Genomic DNA, 16586 nt, shown 5'->3' on the forward strand with positions numbered 1-16586 from the left:
TTGAGCGATACAATGGTTTGTTAAAGACTACCCTGAGAGCAATGGGTGGTGAGACGTTTAAACATTGGGATATGCATTTAACAAAAGCCACCTGGTTAGTCAACACCAGGGGATCTGCCAATCGAGCTGGCCCTGCCCAATCAAAACTTTTACGTACTGTAGAAGGAGATAAAGTCCCTGTAGTGCACATGAAAAATATGCTGGGGAAGACAGTATGGGTTAATTCCCCCTCTGGCAAAGGCAAACCCATTCGTGGGATTGCTTTTGCTCAAGGACCTGGGTGCACTTGGTGGGTGATGCGAAAGGATGGGGAAGCCCAATGTGTACCTCAAGGGAATTTGATTTTGGGTGAAAATAGCCAATGAACTGAATTGTATAATATTAATTGCTTTATAATACTGTATGTTATCTCTTAACTATATGTTATCTCTTAACTGCATGTTAATATAATAATATAGTAGGTTAATATTAAGTATATAATACTATATATTATGATTGCTATATGCCGCATCAATGGTATTGCAGTAAGAATTGCCCAGCTTAATGAAAATGAACTTTGATGAAACCATGTTGGAATGAGAACTGACTTCAGCATGCAACAGTCCAACACTGCACACCACCTCTCCTGCTCTGAAAGACTGTGATGACAGATGGAACCCAAAGTCATGGCCTAAATGAACTCAATGGGCATTTTAGAGGGATGGGCTATAGACGAAGGGAATGATATCTGTGTGTATATATCAAGATACGGAAAGCAGTGGTGATGAATTAGAACACATTGGAAAGGGGAGGGCCTGTGCATGACGTAGATGGTATAGAATAAGGGGTGGATACTGTCCTGGTTTCGGCTGGGATAGAGTTAATTTTCTTCCTAGCAGCAGGCATAGTGCTGTGGTTTGGATTTAGTAGGAGAAGAATGTTGATAACACCCTGATGTTTTTAGTTGTTGCTGAGTACTGCTTATGCTAGTCAAGGACTTTTTCAGCTTCCCATGCTCTGCCAGGCGCACAAGAAACTGGGAGGGGGCACAGCCAGAAGAGTTGATCCAAACTGACCAAAGGGCTATTCCATACCATATGACGTCATGCTCAGTATATAAACTGGGGGGGGTGGCCGGGGAGCAGCGATCGCTGCTCGGGAACTGTCTGGGTATCGGTCGGCGGGTGGTGAGCAATGGCATTGTGCATCACTTGCTTCGTGTATCATTATTATTATTATCATTATTATACTGTTAGTATTAGCATTACTATTTTACTTTATTTCAATTATTAAACTGTTCTTATCTCAACCCAGGAGTGTTTCTCACTCTTACTCCTCCGATTCTCTCCCCCATCCCATCGGGGTAGGGGGAGTGAGCGAGCGGCTGCGTGGTGCTTAGTTGCTGGCTGGGGCTAAACCATGACACTTAACATAGTGGAGAAGCATTTTCACATCTTACTCTTACATTTTAGTGAACATTTTCCCTTCTCCAAAAAGAAAGAATTAATTCTGTGAGCACTTTTTTTTAGTGGTCAATATTAATGATAAAAGAATAACAATTCAACTCAGGGCGGTACATTAAATAGGCATAATACCACTAAGTGTTCCCTAGGAGCAAATGTGCATATCTCTGACTTTTGGATGCTTAAAGACAACCGTTGACACTGGCAACACTGGTCTAGCAGAACAATGGAAGAAAATTCTCCCTTGTTCTCTTTCAAATGAGGCAGAATCATATAACATTATCATACTTGCAGACCAGAGGTCTGTTCATATCTTGCTGAAAATACGATAATTTGAATTTCTTAGCTTGAAGGTGGTTTCTTTTCTGGACAGCAGAAAGGAAAAGAGCCACCACAAATTTTCCTTGGGTTTGGGAGACCTGGACTTTTGTACTGAGAAATAGATTGGCATCATTACTCTTTGCTTATCTTGCTCTCATACCTTGCACAGTCATAGAGCAGTTGATGTCCCTGGAAGCATTCAAAAAACGGGTAGACGTGGCAGTTTGGGACATGGTTTAGACTAGTCTACCCTTAATTAGTTTAGCGTGGATTTGGTAATGTTAGGTTAATGGTTGGACTGGATGATCTTAAAGGTCTTTTCCAACCTAAACAATTCTATGATTCTATGATTAACAGGAACTTGGGTAAACAGGTATTACTGCAATAAAAGCAATACCTTTGTTGTCATAACCATGACACAGGGCTCCATTCATCCCAGTTGGAATCTCAAGCTACAAGGGAACACAATCGCATCCTTTCGTATGATGGTCTTCCCCCGTACCTCAAGACACGGATAATTTGCTGCGTGAACATGTGGCTTCAACCAGAGCAAACAATATCACGCTTTGTGTGAAAGGCACGTTATGAAAGGCAAGCACAAAAATGCAACTTTGAATTTTCTGGCTGGAGGGAGAACTCAACTTCATCTCCCGGGTCCAATGTGTGTCTTGACTGTTTAGCTACTGTTGATTCTCAAATAGCAGAAGGAACTTTTCTTGGTTCTTTGAAACAAAAGGCAAAACACACTGATAATGGAGGATGGATTGTATACCCCCTTTTTTCCCTTTGGTGGAATTTGGGGTTATTCAATCACGGGGAGGTTTACACGGCACCGGGCCTGCTGGCGGCTGTATGGAGATCAGCTGTCTCCAAAGGGGAAAAGGATCGTCGCTCATGAGTTGGCGGGACTCATTGAGAGGGCGTTAAACTAGGTTTGAAGGGGGGAGGGGATATAAACGGGCCCGCTAGTGAGGAGCCCAGGGGCAGCATGGCAACATTGGGGGCGAAATCGATAGCCCGTCTCAAGTGCATCTACACCAATGCACGTAGCATGGGCAACAAACAGGAGGAGCTGGAAGCCCTTGTGCAGCAGGATGGCTATGACATAGTCGCCACCACAGAAACGTGGTGAGACGACTCTCATGACTGGAGTGCTGCACTGGATGGCTATCAGCTCTTCAGAAGGGATAGGCAGGGAAGGAGAGGTGGTGGGGTGTCTCCGTATGTTAGGGAGTGTTTTGACTGTGTAGAGCTCGACAGTGGTGATGATAAGGTCGCGTGCTTATGGGTAAGGACGGGGAGGGGAAGGCCAGCAAGGCGGATGTCCTGTTGGGAGTCTGCTATAGACCACGCAGCCAGGATGTAGGGAGAGATGAAGCGTTCTACAAGCGGCTGGCAGAAGTCTCGCAAACGCTAGCCCTTGTTCTCGTGGGGGACTTCAACTTGTCGGACATCTGCTGGAAATACAACACAGCAGAGAGGCAACAGTCTGGGAAGTTCCTAGAGTGTGTGTGGGATAACTTTCTGACGCAGCTGGTAAGCGAGCCTACCAGGGGAGGTGCCTCACTTGACCTGCTGTTTACTAACAGAGAAGGGCTTGTGGGAGATGTCGTGGTGGGAGGCCATCTCGGGCTTAGCGACCACAATATGATAGAGTTCTCGATTCTGGGCAATGTAAATAAAGAGGAGGGGCAGGAAAAGTGTTACCATGGACTTCTGGAGGGCAGACTTTGGCCTGTTGAGGACGCTGGTTGGGAAAGTTCCTTGGGAGGCAGTCCTGAAAGGCAAAGGGGTCCAGGAAGGCTGGGCCTTCTTCAAGATGGGAGTCTTAAGGGCGCAGGAGCGGGCTGTCCCCGTGTGCCGTAAGACCAGCCGGCGGGGGAAATGACCGGCCTGGCTGAATAGGGAGCTATTGCGGGGACTCAGGGAAAAAAGGAGAGTCTACCGCTTTTGGAAGAAGGGGCGACAACTCAGTGGGAGTAGACGGATCTTGTTAGGTCCTGCAGGGAGGAAATTAGAAAAGCAAAAGCCCAGCAAGAACTCAATCTGGCCACTTATTAAAAGATAATAAAAAATGTTTTTATAAGTACATCAGCAATAAAAGGAGAGCCAAGGAGGATCTCCATCCTTTGCTGGATGTGGGGGGGAACATTGTCACCAAGGACAAGGAAAAGGCTGAGGTACTTAATGCCGCCTTTGCCTCTGTGTTTAACAGCCAGACCAGTCATCCCCAGGGTACTGTCATGGTTTAGCCCCAGCCAGCAACTAAGCACCACGCAGCCGCTCGCTCACTCCCCCTACCCCGATGGGATGGGGGAGAGAATCGGAGGAGTAAGAGTGAGAAACACTCCTGGGTTGAGATAAGAACAGTTTAATAATTGAAATAAAGTAAAATAGTAATGCTAATAGTAACAGTATAATAATGATAATAATAATAATGATACACGAAGCAAGTGATACACAATGCCATTGCTCACCACCCGCCGACCGATACCCAGACAGTTCCCGAGCAGCGATCGCTGCTCCCCGGCCACCCCCCCCAGTTTATATACTGAGCATGACGTCATATGGTATGGAATAGCCCTTTGGTCAGTTTGGATCAACTCTTCTGGCTGTGCCCCCTCCCAGTTTCTTGTGCGCCTGGCAGAGCATGGGAAGCTGAAAAAGTCCTTGACTAGCATAAGCAGTACTCAGCAACAACTAAAAACATCAGGGTGTTATCAACATTCTTCTCCTCCTAAATCCAGACCACAGCACTATGCCTGCTGCTAGGAAGAAAATTAACTCTATCCCAGCCGAAACCAGGACAGTATCCACCCCTTATTCTATACCATCTACGTCATGCACAGGCCCTCCCCTTTCCAATGTGTTCTAATTCATCACCACTGCTTTCCGTATCTTGATATATACACACAGATATCATTCCCTTCGTCTATAGCCCATCCCTCTAAAATGCCCATTGAGTTCATTTAGGCCATGACTTTGGGTTCCATCTGTCATCACAGTCTTTCAGAGCAGGAGAGGTGGTGTGCAGTGTTGGACTGTTGCATGCTGAAGTCAGTTCTCATTCCAACATGGTTTCATCAAAGTTCATTTTCATTAAGCTGGGCAATTCTTACTGCAATACCATTGATGCGGCATATAGCAATCATAATATATAGTATTATATACTTAATATTAACCTACTATATTATTATATTAACATGCAGTTAAGAGATAACATATAGTTAAGAGATAACATACAGTATTATAAAGCAATTAATATTATACAATTCAGTTCATTGGCTATTTTCACCCAAAATCAAATTCCCTTGAGGTACACATTGGGCTTCCCCATCCTTTCGCATCACCCACCAAGTGCACCCAGGTCCTTGAGCAAAAGCAATCCCACGAATGGGTTTGCCTTTGCCAGAGGGGGAATTAACCCATACTGTCTTCCCCAGCATATTTTTCATGTGCACTACAGGGACTTTATCTCCTTCTACAGTACGTAGAAGTTTTGATTGGGCAGGGCCAGCTCGATTGGCAGATCCCCTGGTGTTGACTAACCAGGTGGCTTTTGTTAAATGCATATCCCAATGTTTAAACGTCTCACCACCCATTGCTCTCAGGGTAGTCTTTAACAAACCATTGTATCGCTCAATTTTCCCGGAGGCTGGTGCATGGTAAGGGATGTGATACACCCACTCAATGCCGTGCTCTTTGGCCCAGGTGTCTATGAGGTTGTTTCGGAAATGAGTCCCGTTGTCTGACTCAATTCTTTCTGGGGTGCCATGTCGCCACAGGACTTGCTTTTCAAGGCCCAGGATGGTGTTCCGGGCGGTGGCATGGGGCACGGGATATGTTTCCAACCACCCAGTGGTTGCTTCCACCATGGTGAGCACATAGCGCTTGCCTTGGCGGGTCTGTGGGAGCGTGATGTAATCAATCTGCCAGGCCTCCCCATATTTATATTTCAGCCATCGTTCACTATACCCGAGGGGCTTGAACTGCTTGGCTTGCTTGATTGCAGCGCATGTTTCACACTGATGAATAACCTGCGCAATACAGTCCATAGTTAAGTCCACCCCTCGATCACGAGCCCATTTATACGTTGCATCCCTTCCTTGATGGCCTGAGGCGTCATGGGCCCACCCAGCTATAAATAATTCACCCTTCTGTTGCCAGTCCAAATCCACCTGAGCCACTTCAATCTTAGCAGCCTGATCCACTTGCTGGTTGTTTTGATGTTCTTCAGTGGCCTGACTCTTGGGTACGTGAGCATCTACATGACGAACTTTTACAACCAGGTTCTCTACTCACGCAGCAATATCTTGCCACAATGCGGCAGCCCAGATGGGTTTGCCTGTGCGCTGCCAGTTGCTCTGCTTCCATTGCTGCAGCCACCCACACAGGGCATTTGCCACCATCCATGAGTCAGTATAGAGATAAAGGATTGGCCACTTTTCTCGTTCAGCAATATCTAAAGCCAGCTGGATGGCTTTCACCTCTGCAAACTGACTCGACTCCCCTTCTCCTTCAGCAGTTTCTGCGACTTGTCGTATAGGACTCCATACAGCAGCTTTCCACCTCCGATGCTTTCCCACGAGACGACAGGACCCATCAGTGAACAGAGCCTATTGCTTCTCATTTTCTGGCAATGTATTATACAGTGGGGCCTGTTCAGCATGTGTCACCTCCCCCTCTGGTGATATTCTAATGTTTTTGCCTTCTGGCCAGTCCATGATCACTTCCAAGATTCCTGGGCGACTGGGGTTTCCTATTCGAGCCAGTTGTGTGATTAGTGCCACCCACTTACTCCACGTAGCATCGGTTGCATGATGTGTAGAGGGCACCCTCCCTTTGAACATCCAGCCCTGCACCAGCAGTCGGGGTGCCAGCAGGAGCTGTGCTTCAGTACCAACCACTTCTGAAGCAGCTCGAACCCCTTCATATGCTGCCAGTATCTCCTTCTCAGTTGGAGTATAGCGGGCTTCGGATCCTCTGTATCCCCGACTCCAAAACCCTAGGGGTCGACCTCGAGTCTCCCCTGGTGCTTTCTGCCAGAGGCTCCAGGCAGGGCCATTCTCCCCGGCTGCGGTGTACAGCACATTTTTAATATCCTGCCCTGCCCGGACTGGCCCAAGGGCTACTGCATGAACTATCTCACGTTTAATTTGTTCAAAGGCTTGTTGTTGCTCAGGGCCCCATTTGAATTCATTCTTCTTCCGGGTCACTTGATAGAGAGGGCTTACGATCTGGCTTTAATTTGGAATATGCATTCTCCAAAAACCCACAACGCCTAAGAAAGCTTGTGTTTCCTTTTTGCTAGTTGGTGGGGACATAGCTGTTATTTTGTTGATCACCTCCATTGGGATCTGACGACGTCCATCTTGCCATTTTATTCCTAAAAACTGGATCTCCTGTGCAGGTCCCTTGACCTTACTCTGTTTTATGGCAAAGCCAGCCTTCAGAAGGATTTGGACTATTTTCTTTCCCTTCTCAAAAACTTCTTCTGCTGTATTGCCCCACACAATGATGTCATCAATGTACTGCAGATGTTCTGGAGGTTCACCCTGTTCCAGTGCTGTCTGGATCAGTCCATGGCAAATGGTGGGGCTGTGCTTCCACCCCTGGGGCAGTCGGTTCCAGGTGTACTGAACACCCCTCCAGGTAAAAGCAAACTGGGGTCTGCACTCTGCTGCCAAAGGGATGGAGAAAAACGCATTAGCAATATCAATTGTGGCATACCACTTAGCTGCCTTTGACTCCAGTTCGTATTGAAGTTCTAGCATGTCTGGCACGGCAGCACTCAGCGGCGGTGTAACTTTGTTCAGGCCACGATAGTCCACTGTTAGTCTCCACTCCCCATTAGACTTTCGCACTGGCCATGTGGGACTGTTAAAGGGTGAGCGAGTCTTGCTGATCACTCCCTGGCTCTCCAGTCGACGAATCAGGTTATGGATGGGAATCAGGGAGTCTCGGTTGGTGCGATATTGCCGCCTGTGCACAGTTGTGGTAGCAATTGGCACCTGTTGTTCCTCAACCTTCAGCAACCCTACAATCGAAGGGTCCTCTGAGAGACCGGGCAAGGCGGACAATAGCAGCTATACCAAAAGCCCACCGGTACCCTTTTGGGTCCTTGAAATACCCTCTCCTGAGGTAGTCTATGCCAAGGATGCACAGAGCGTCTGGGCCAGTCACAATGGGGTGCTTCTGCCACTCATTCCCAGTTAGGCTCACTTCAGCTTCCAGTACAGTTAGCTGTTGGGATCCCCCTGTCACTCCAGAAATACAAATGGGTTCTGCCCCTCTATAGTTTGATGGCATTAGCGTGCACTGTGCACCAGTGTCCACTAGAGCCTTATACTCCTGTGGGTCTGACGTTCCAGGCCATCGAATCCACACAGTCCAGTAAACCCGGTTGTCCCTTTCCTCCACCTGGCTGGAGGCAGGGCCCCTCTAACACTGGTCACAGTATTCGCTGTTCACTTCCTGTAAATGTGAATCAAAAGTCCCCTGATCAAGGTCGGAAGTAAAATTAGCCCTCTTACTCTGTCTGGGGAACTGCTCACTGGAAACTGGAGCTGCAATTTTCCTGGGAGAACCGCCTTTTCTAATAGTTTTTCCTTGCAACTCACGCACCCGTGCCTCTAAGGTTGAGGTGGGTTTTCCATCCCACTTTCTCATGTCCTCTCCATAATCACGCAGGTAAAACCACAGGGTGCCCCGTGGTGTGTATCCTCTATATCCTCTCTCTTGAGCATAGGGACGTTGACTCCTAATGGCTGAGACACTGGTCCGTGCAGGTGGGGAGTAGGACAGATCCTCTCTGAGTTGTTGGAACTCTTGGCACAGTTTTTCCACAGCTGAGACACAGGCCCGTAGGGAGGAAGAGAGCTTTTCTTCGTAGTCCCAGAGTTGTCTAGCCACTTCATCCACCGTTGGTGCCTCGTCGTCTTTCCAGGCTAGTATTGCCAACGAGTTGGAATACGATGCTGGTGCGCTCCGTACCACCTTCCGCCACATGGATTGTGTGCACCTGACTTCATCTGGGTCTTTGGTTAACCGCTCATCATTCAGGTCACTGTAAATCACCTCCAGCACGCCTAATTCCCTCAGGTACTGGATACCTTTCTCTACGGTGGTCCATTTGCTTGGGCGGTATAAAACATCCTCCTTGAAGGGATACCTTTCCTTCACGCTTGACAGAAGTCGCCTCCAGAGGCTGAGCGGTTTTGCCCCTTTTCCAATTGCTTTGTCAATGCCCCCTTCCCTGGAAAGGCATCCCAGCTGCTTGGCTTCCCTACCCTCTAAATCCAGGCTACTGGCCCCATTATCCCAGCATCGGAGCAGCCAGGTGATGATGTGCTCGCCTGGATGACGACCGAAATCTTTTCGCATATCTCGCAGCTCACTCAGGGATAGGGATCGGGTGGTCACCATCTCATTTATGGGTTCTTCCTCCTCTGGTTCTCGTGATGGCCCTGGTTCATCTTCATCCCTTACTAAACAAACTGATTTCCTCGTGTATTTTTTCTTCTGTATAGGGGCAGCTGATACCGGTGCAGGTTGGTTCTCTGGTTTAGCCACAGTGTCTGTCACTGGGGTTTGAGTAGCCGCAGTGCTCATGGCTGTGGCTGGAGTAGCCACAGTGCCTGGGGCAGGGGTTTGAGTAACTGCAAGGCCTGTAGTGGGGGTTGGAGTAGCCGCAGGGCCTGTAGTGGGGGTTTGAGTAGCCACAGTGCTTGTTGTTTTGTCATCAGATCCAGAGACCTTCTCTTTCTTTTGAGGGTACTGATTAGCGTTGACCACGGCTCGATAGGCATGGGCCAGTCCCCAGCATGTTGCAATGATTTGTGTCTCTCTGGAGCTACCAGGGTGACAACATACTTCTTCCAAATACTTTACTAATTCTTCAGGATTCTGCACTTGTTCAGGGGTGAAGTTCCAAAACACTGGAGGTCCCCACTGCCCTAGGTACTTGCACATACGATCCCACACACCCTGCCACTCATAACTATCCAGCCTTGGGGTAGATCTCTGGATGGTATTTTTAAACTGCTTACTGACCTTTATCAAAACGGAAACAACATTCCCAAGAATTATCAATAGAAGTATCTTAACTGCCCAGGGGTGTTCAAGATACAGGAAAGTTGTTGTAATGAAGGAGGAAACATCATAGAAGAAAGCAGCAAAGGTGCCATTCTGTATTTCCTCCACAACAAGCCTCTCAGAGTAAGAAGTATAATTGCTAACTCTCTCTATGAGGTAGTACCCGAAGTACAGTAGTGACTTCTGTATGAAACCCAAATACCAAAGAATGCTCAAGGTCAGGGTTTTGATAAGGAGCCTCCCAAGCAAAAGATCATGAATCACTGCAGAGCATAGCACACTACACAAACTGACAGCAAGCTTTAACGCGTGCTGCAAAAAAAAGAACATGGTGCAGATCAGAAGAACTAATATCGTGACCGGCAACTGTTAACAGACTCCTTAATACACTCTGGTTAATCTGTTGTTATCTCAAACCCTTCGAGCACCACGTTGGGCGCCAAAAAGGACTGTCGTGGTTTAGCCCCAGCCAGCAACTAAGCACCACGCAGCCGCTCGCTCACTCCCCCTACCCCGATGGGATGGGGGAGAGAATCGGAGGAGTAAGAGTGAGAAACACTCCTGGGTTGAGATAAGAACAGTTTAATAATTGAAATAAAGTAAAATAGTAATGCTAATAGTAACAGTATAATAATGATAATAATAATAATGATACACAAAGCAAGTGATGCACAATGCCATTGCTCACCACCCGCCGACCGATACCCAGACAGTTCCCGAGCAGCGATCGCTGCTCCCCGGCCACCCCCCCCAGTTTCTATACTGAGCATGACGTCATATGGTATGGAATAGCCCTTTGGTCAGTTTGGATCAACTCTTCTGGCTGTGCCCCCTCCCAGTTTCTTGTGCGCCTGGCAGAGCATGGGAAGCTGAAAAAGTCCTTGACTAGCATAAGCAGTACTCAGCAACAACTAAAAACATCAGGGTGTTATCAACATTCTTCTCCTCCTAAATCCAAAACACAGCACTATGCCTGCTGCTAGGAAGAAAATTAACTCTATCCCAGCCGAAACCAGGACAGGTACTCAGGCCCCTGAGCTCCCCGACAGGGACGGGGAGCAGAATGGAACCCCCATAATCCAGGAGGAAGCAGTTAATGACCTGCTATGCCACCTGGACACTCACAAGTCTATGGGGCCAGATGGGATCCACCCGAGAGTACTGAGGGAGCTGGCAGAGGAGCTTGCCAAGCCACTTTCCATCATCTATCAGCAGTCCTGGCTAACAGGGGAGGTCCCTGATGACTGGAGGCTTGCCAATGTGACGCCCATCTACAAGAAGGGCCGGCAGGAGGACCCGGGAAACTACAGGCCTGTCAGCCTGACCTCGGTGCCAGGAGAGATTATGGAGCAGTTCATATTGAGTGAACTCAACAGGCAAGTGCAGGTCAACCAGGGGATCAGGCCCAGCCAGCATGGGTTCATGAAAGGCAGGTCCTGTTGACCAAGCTGATCTCCTTTGATGACCTGGTGACCCACCTGGTAGATGATGGAAAGGCTGTGGATGTCATTTACCTGGACATTAGCAAAGCCTTTGACACAGTGTCCCACAATATTCTCCTTGGGAAGCTGGCAGCTCATGGCTTGGATGGGCGTAGTCTTCGCTGGGTAAAAAAATGGTTGGGTGGCCAAGCCCAGAGAGTAGTGGTGAATGGAGTTAAGTGCAGTTGGCGGCCGGTCACGAGCGGTGTTCCCCAGGGCTCTGTTTTGGGGCCAGCCTTGTTTAATATCTTTATCGATGATCTGGATGAGGGGATTGAGTACAGCCTCAGTAAGTTTGCAGACAACACCAAGTTGGGTGGGGGTGTTGATCTGCTGGAGGGTAGGATGGCCCTGCAGAGGGACCTGGACAGGCTGGATTGATGGGCTGAGGGCAGCTGTACAAGAGTACAAGTCACAAGAGTTAAAGTGACAATTTCAACATCTCACAAATGTTTTTAGTCTATGTTTTTATCTTCCCTCTTTTTTATATGTGCCTTACTGTGTAATCGTGGTGTGGATAATGTCATGCCTCCCCATACTCTGTAGAACTTGACACATTTCTGTTTGCTGGGTATATAGACAAAACATCGGGTATTTTGAAGCAAGCCTCATAGGGCTGGACCCAAAAAAGAACTTCAGCACCACAAAGCCAATGTCTAGGTCTGGAATGAGAACTAGAGTGCAGGGTAAAGTTCTTGAAGAAGTGTGTGAGGGAAGTCCCTTTCAGGATGGCATCCAGAAGTCCCAGAACGTTGAGTGTGGAGGTACCTGGAAAGGGAAAATAGGAAACAGTTGTGGTGGTGCATACCCCTCCCCCTGCCTTATTCCTCTTTCTCGTCAACCACTTTACGACCTCAGAAATTCCAGACCGTGGCCTTTGTGTAATGAGTCAGTTAAGCCCCCCTTAATTGTACCAGAAACTCCTACATGGCTGAAACAGAGCGGCCCTGTCATTATTGAAAACTCCGTATTATGGCTATCGAGAGGAGCGAGAACAAACAGCTACCCCTGACAGCCTTGAAACAGAGTGGTATAGTCATTAATGGAATTCCAGCAGCTACCAATCCAAACTGTGGCTTGGATGGAAATTTACTGGTCATTAAAGTCAATTATCTCACAATACTATAAACGGCAGTCCTAAGTGAGGCCCTTTGAGCTCTCCTAGACTGCCGCGGGCTGCACCAGCATCTCCCTCTGAGCAAGACACCTCTCAGACATAGCAAACTCTGAATGTTTGCTACAACCAGAAATCCATTGCTGAAGACTGACAACGGAGCCTGGGCTGAAAACCTTCACTCCTCGAGGCTCAACCCTCACCGGTTGAGAAATGCCAAGACATTAGACGTATTTCACTGAACTCGAGGAGAATTTTTAACAGGTATACTATTATATATATGCTTTCATGTTTGTGTGTATGCATGAGTGAATCAGTTTAAGTAGTCTGTAGATGTACAATTTAATTTCAAAGTGACTCTTATACTGCTGCCTTATCCTTATTCCTATCAACCATTGACCAAGTCTGAGACTAAGATTGGACGTCGCCGCACCTAGACTCCTCTCTGAGAAGGAGTTTAGAAAGCAAGGGGGTCTGTTCTGAACCTTGTGACTCAACAGGAGGGTCCTCCTTAACCCCTGCATCTACGATCTCTCTCATCTGAGTTAACCTAATCTTCTTTTCTGCACTTCTATGTACTAGGTATACATATATATATATATTATCCTTATTCACATAAATTGTTTACCAAGTCTGAGACTGAGATTGACCTAGCCGCACCTAGACTCCTCTCTGAGAAGGAGTTTAGAAAGCAAGGGGGTCTATTCTGAACCTCATGACTCAGCGGGAGGGTCCTCCTTATCCCCTACATATGCAATCCCTTTGTGACTCATTCCAACACTTCCATGTAGTAATAGAATGAACCCTGCCATCTTCGAATCTGTAACTAAGTCACTGTTTTGATCAATTTTGTCTAATCACGTTTTTAAACACTGATGAGTGAGTGCTATTAAAATATCACAATCAAATCCTGCAATTTGCTACAAGTAAATTCTAAACTGCTACTAAATCAAATAAAACTCAATAGCAACAAAGTTACTATTAAGCAGGCATCCTTTATTGCAGCGCTGGGCAGCACTGGGGATCGTTCCACTATGAGTGCTCCAATGATTTGGCAAACTTCCAAAGATTATATACAATAAAGTCATACACATTCACAGGATTTCCAAGAATTCATTTACATAAACATGAGATTTCCTGGAACGCATTAACATATGCAAATGTCCAATCCGCAGCCGTAGTCGTCCTCTTTGGTGGTCTTCGGGGGTCCTCTGGTGGTCTCCAGTAGTCCTCCTCACTTGTCTACTGGTTGAACTTTGGGCCTCCTTTGTCCATATATGGTCATTGAATTAGCTCATCAGTTCTAATTTTTTCAGGGAAATTTTTTCACATTTGTCAACCACCATAGCTATTAAAGTTTCATTAAATATGATTAGACAACATTATATATGCGGGTGGGGCCTTGCGACAGCATAACTTGTTTAGCCATTCTCCAAACTCTGATGTATAAAACAATGTTTAACAATAAGCATGATACAGCAAGAGTGAATAAAATCACGACAGGGTGCAGCATCAGCTTCAGCACTCCAGTTGCCACTGGAGACCATCCAAACAGGACTTCCCACCGCTGATGTTCTCCATCCCTTTTAACTCTTTCCAATACTCAATGTATTTCTTCCCCATCATGATGGACTGTAAGAAGACTTTTCTGTCCCATTTTCTGTGCTTGTTGCAGGAGCTTTATTAAATCAGGATCATGGAGGAGTCGCTTGACTAAAGTCAGATTCATTCCAATAGGTGTTGGTTGCAGCTCAAGATATAGCACGTAATCGAGACAAATCTTCATGAGTAATTATGGGTACAGAAAACTTGAAATCACAACCAATGATTGCAGAAAAGTTACACACGCATAGATTATAGTTGTTGATTACGGTGTGAACAAAATAATCTATTAACAAGGATTTACACAATGTTCTCATATGTACACATCCCTTTCCAATATATATAATTACAGTTTTAGGAACCTTGTTGGGATGTATTTCAAAGTGGCAAATATATTTTCTGTGTCCAGATATCTTGAGCTTTAAGAGTATTACTTTTGCAAATAAAACCTTGTGCTTCCCATACAATGCATGCACTTACATCAATTGTTTGCCCATTTCCCTCCTTTTGATAAGCCCATACCCTATGTTCTAAGGGATAGAGTATGGTTCTATTGTGATTTAGTCCTAGCATAACGATTCCATATATGGTATATAGCTGTCCTGGTTTTGGCTGGCATAGTTAATTTTCTTCCTAGTAGCAGGCATACTGCTGTGGTTTGGATTTAGTAGGAGAAGAATGCTGATAACACACTGATGGTTCAGTTGTTGCTAAGTCCTGCTCATGCTCGTCAAGGACTTTTCAGCTTCCCATGCTCTGCCAGGTGCACAAGAAACAGGGAGGGGGCACAGCCAGAATAGTTGATCCAAACTGCCCCAAGGGCTATTCCATACCATGTAACGTCATGGGCAGTATAGAAACTGGGGGGGGGGGGTTGGCCGGGGGGAAGGATTGCTGCTTGGGAACTGTCTTTCCTGGCCAGTATTGCCAACGAGTTGGCATATGATGCTGGTGCATTCTGTACCACCTTCCTCCACATGGGTCGTGTGCACCTGACTTCATCTGGATCTTTGGGGAACTGCTCATCGTTCAGGTCACAATAAATCACCTCCAGCATGCCTAATTCCCTCAGGTACTGGATACCCTTCTCTCTTCTTCATCCAGTGCAGTACTCCAGTCATGAGAGTCGTCCCACCACGTTTCTGTGGTGGCGACTAGCTCATAGCCATCCTGCTGCACAAGGGCTTCCAGCTCCTCCTGTTTGTTGCCCATGCTACGTGCATTGGTGTAGATGCACTTGAGACGGGCTATCGATTTCGCCCCCAATGTTGCCATGCTGCCCCTGGGCTCCTCACTAGCGGGCCCGTTTATATCCCCTCCCCCCTTCAAACCTAGTTTAACGCCCTCTCAATGAGTCCCGCCAACTCATGAGCGACGATCCTTTTCCCCTTTGGAGACAGCTGATCTCCATACAGCCGCCAGCAGGCCCGGTGCCGTGTAAACCTCCCCGTGATTGAATAACCCCAAATTCCACCAAAGGGAAAAAAGGGGGTATACAATCCATCCTCCATTATCAGTGTGTTTTGCCTTTTGTTTCAAAGAACCAAGAAAAGTTCCTTCTGCTATTTGAGAATCAACAGTAGCTAAACAGTCAAGACACACATTGGACCCGGGAGATGAAGTTGAGTTCTCCCTCCAGCCAGAAAATTCAAAGTTGCATTTTTGTGCTTGCCTTTCATAACGTGCCTTTCACACAAAGCGTGATATTGTTTGCTCTGGTTGAAGCCACATGTTCACGCAGCAAATTATCCGTGTCTTGAGGTACGGGGGAAGACCATCATACGAAAGGATGCGATTGTGTTCCCTTGTCGCTTGAGATTCCAACTGGGATGAATGGAGCCCTGTGTCATGGTTATGACAACAAAGGTATTGCTTTTATTGCAGTAATACCTGTTTACCCAAGTTCCTGTTAATCATAGAATCATAGAATTGTTTAGGTTGGAAAAGACCTTTAAGATCATCCAGTCCAACCATTAACCTAACATTACCAAATCCACGCTAAACTAATTAAGGGTAGACTAGTCTAAACCATGTCCCAAAGTGCCACGTCTACCCGTTTTTTGAATGCTTCCAGGGACATCAACTGCTCTATGACTGTGCAAGGTATGAGAGCAAGATAAGCAAAGAGTAATGATGCCAATCTATTTCTCAGTACAAAAGTCCAGGTCTCCCAAACCCAAGGAAAATTTGTGGTGGCTCTTTTCCTTTCTGCTGTCCAGAAAAGAAACCACCTTCAAGCTAAGAAATTCAAATTATCGTATTTTCAGCAAGATATGAACAGACCTCTGGTCTGCAAGTATGATAATGTTATATGATTCTGCCTCATCTGAAAGAGAACAAGGGAGAATTTTCTTCCATTGTTCTGCTAGACCAGTGTTGCCAGTGTCAACGGTTGTCTTTAAGCATCCAAAAGTCAGAGATATGCACATTTGCTCCTAGGGAACACTTAGTGGTATTATGCCTATTTAATGTACCGCCCTGAGTTGAATTGTTACTTTTTTATCATTAATATTGACCACTAAAAAAAAGTGC

The sequence above is a fragment of the Pelecanus crispus genome, chromosome 31, assembly GCF_030463565.1.
Source record: "Pelecanus crispus isolate bPelCri1 chromosome 31, bPelCri1.pri, whole genome shotgun sequence".
Lineage (NCBI taxonomy): Eukaryota > Metazoa > Chordata > Aves > Pelecaniformes > Pelecanidae > Pelecanus > Pelecanus crispus.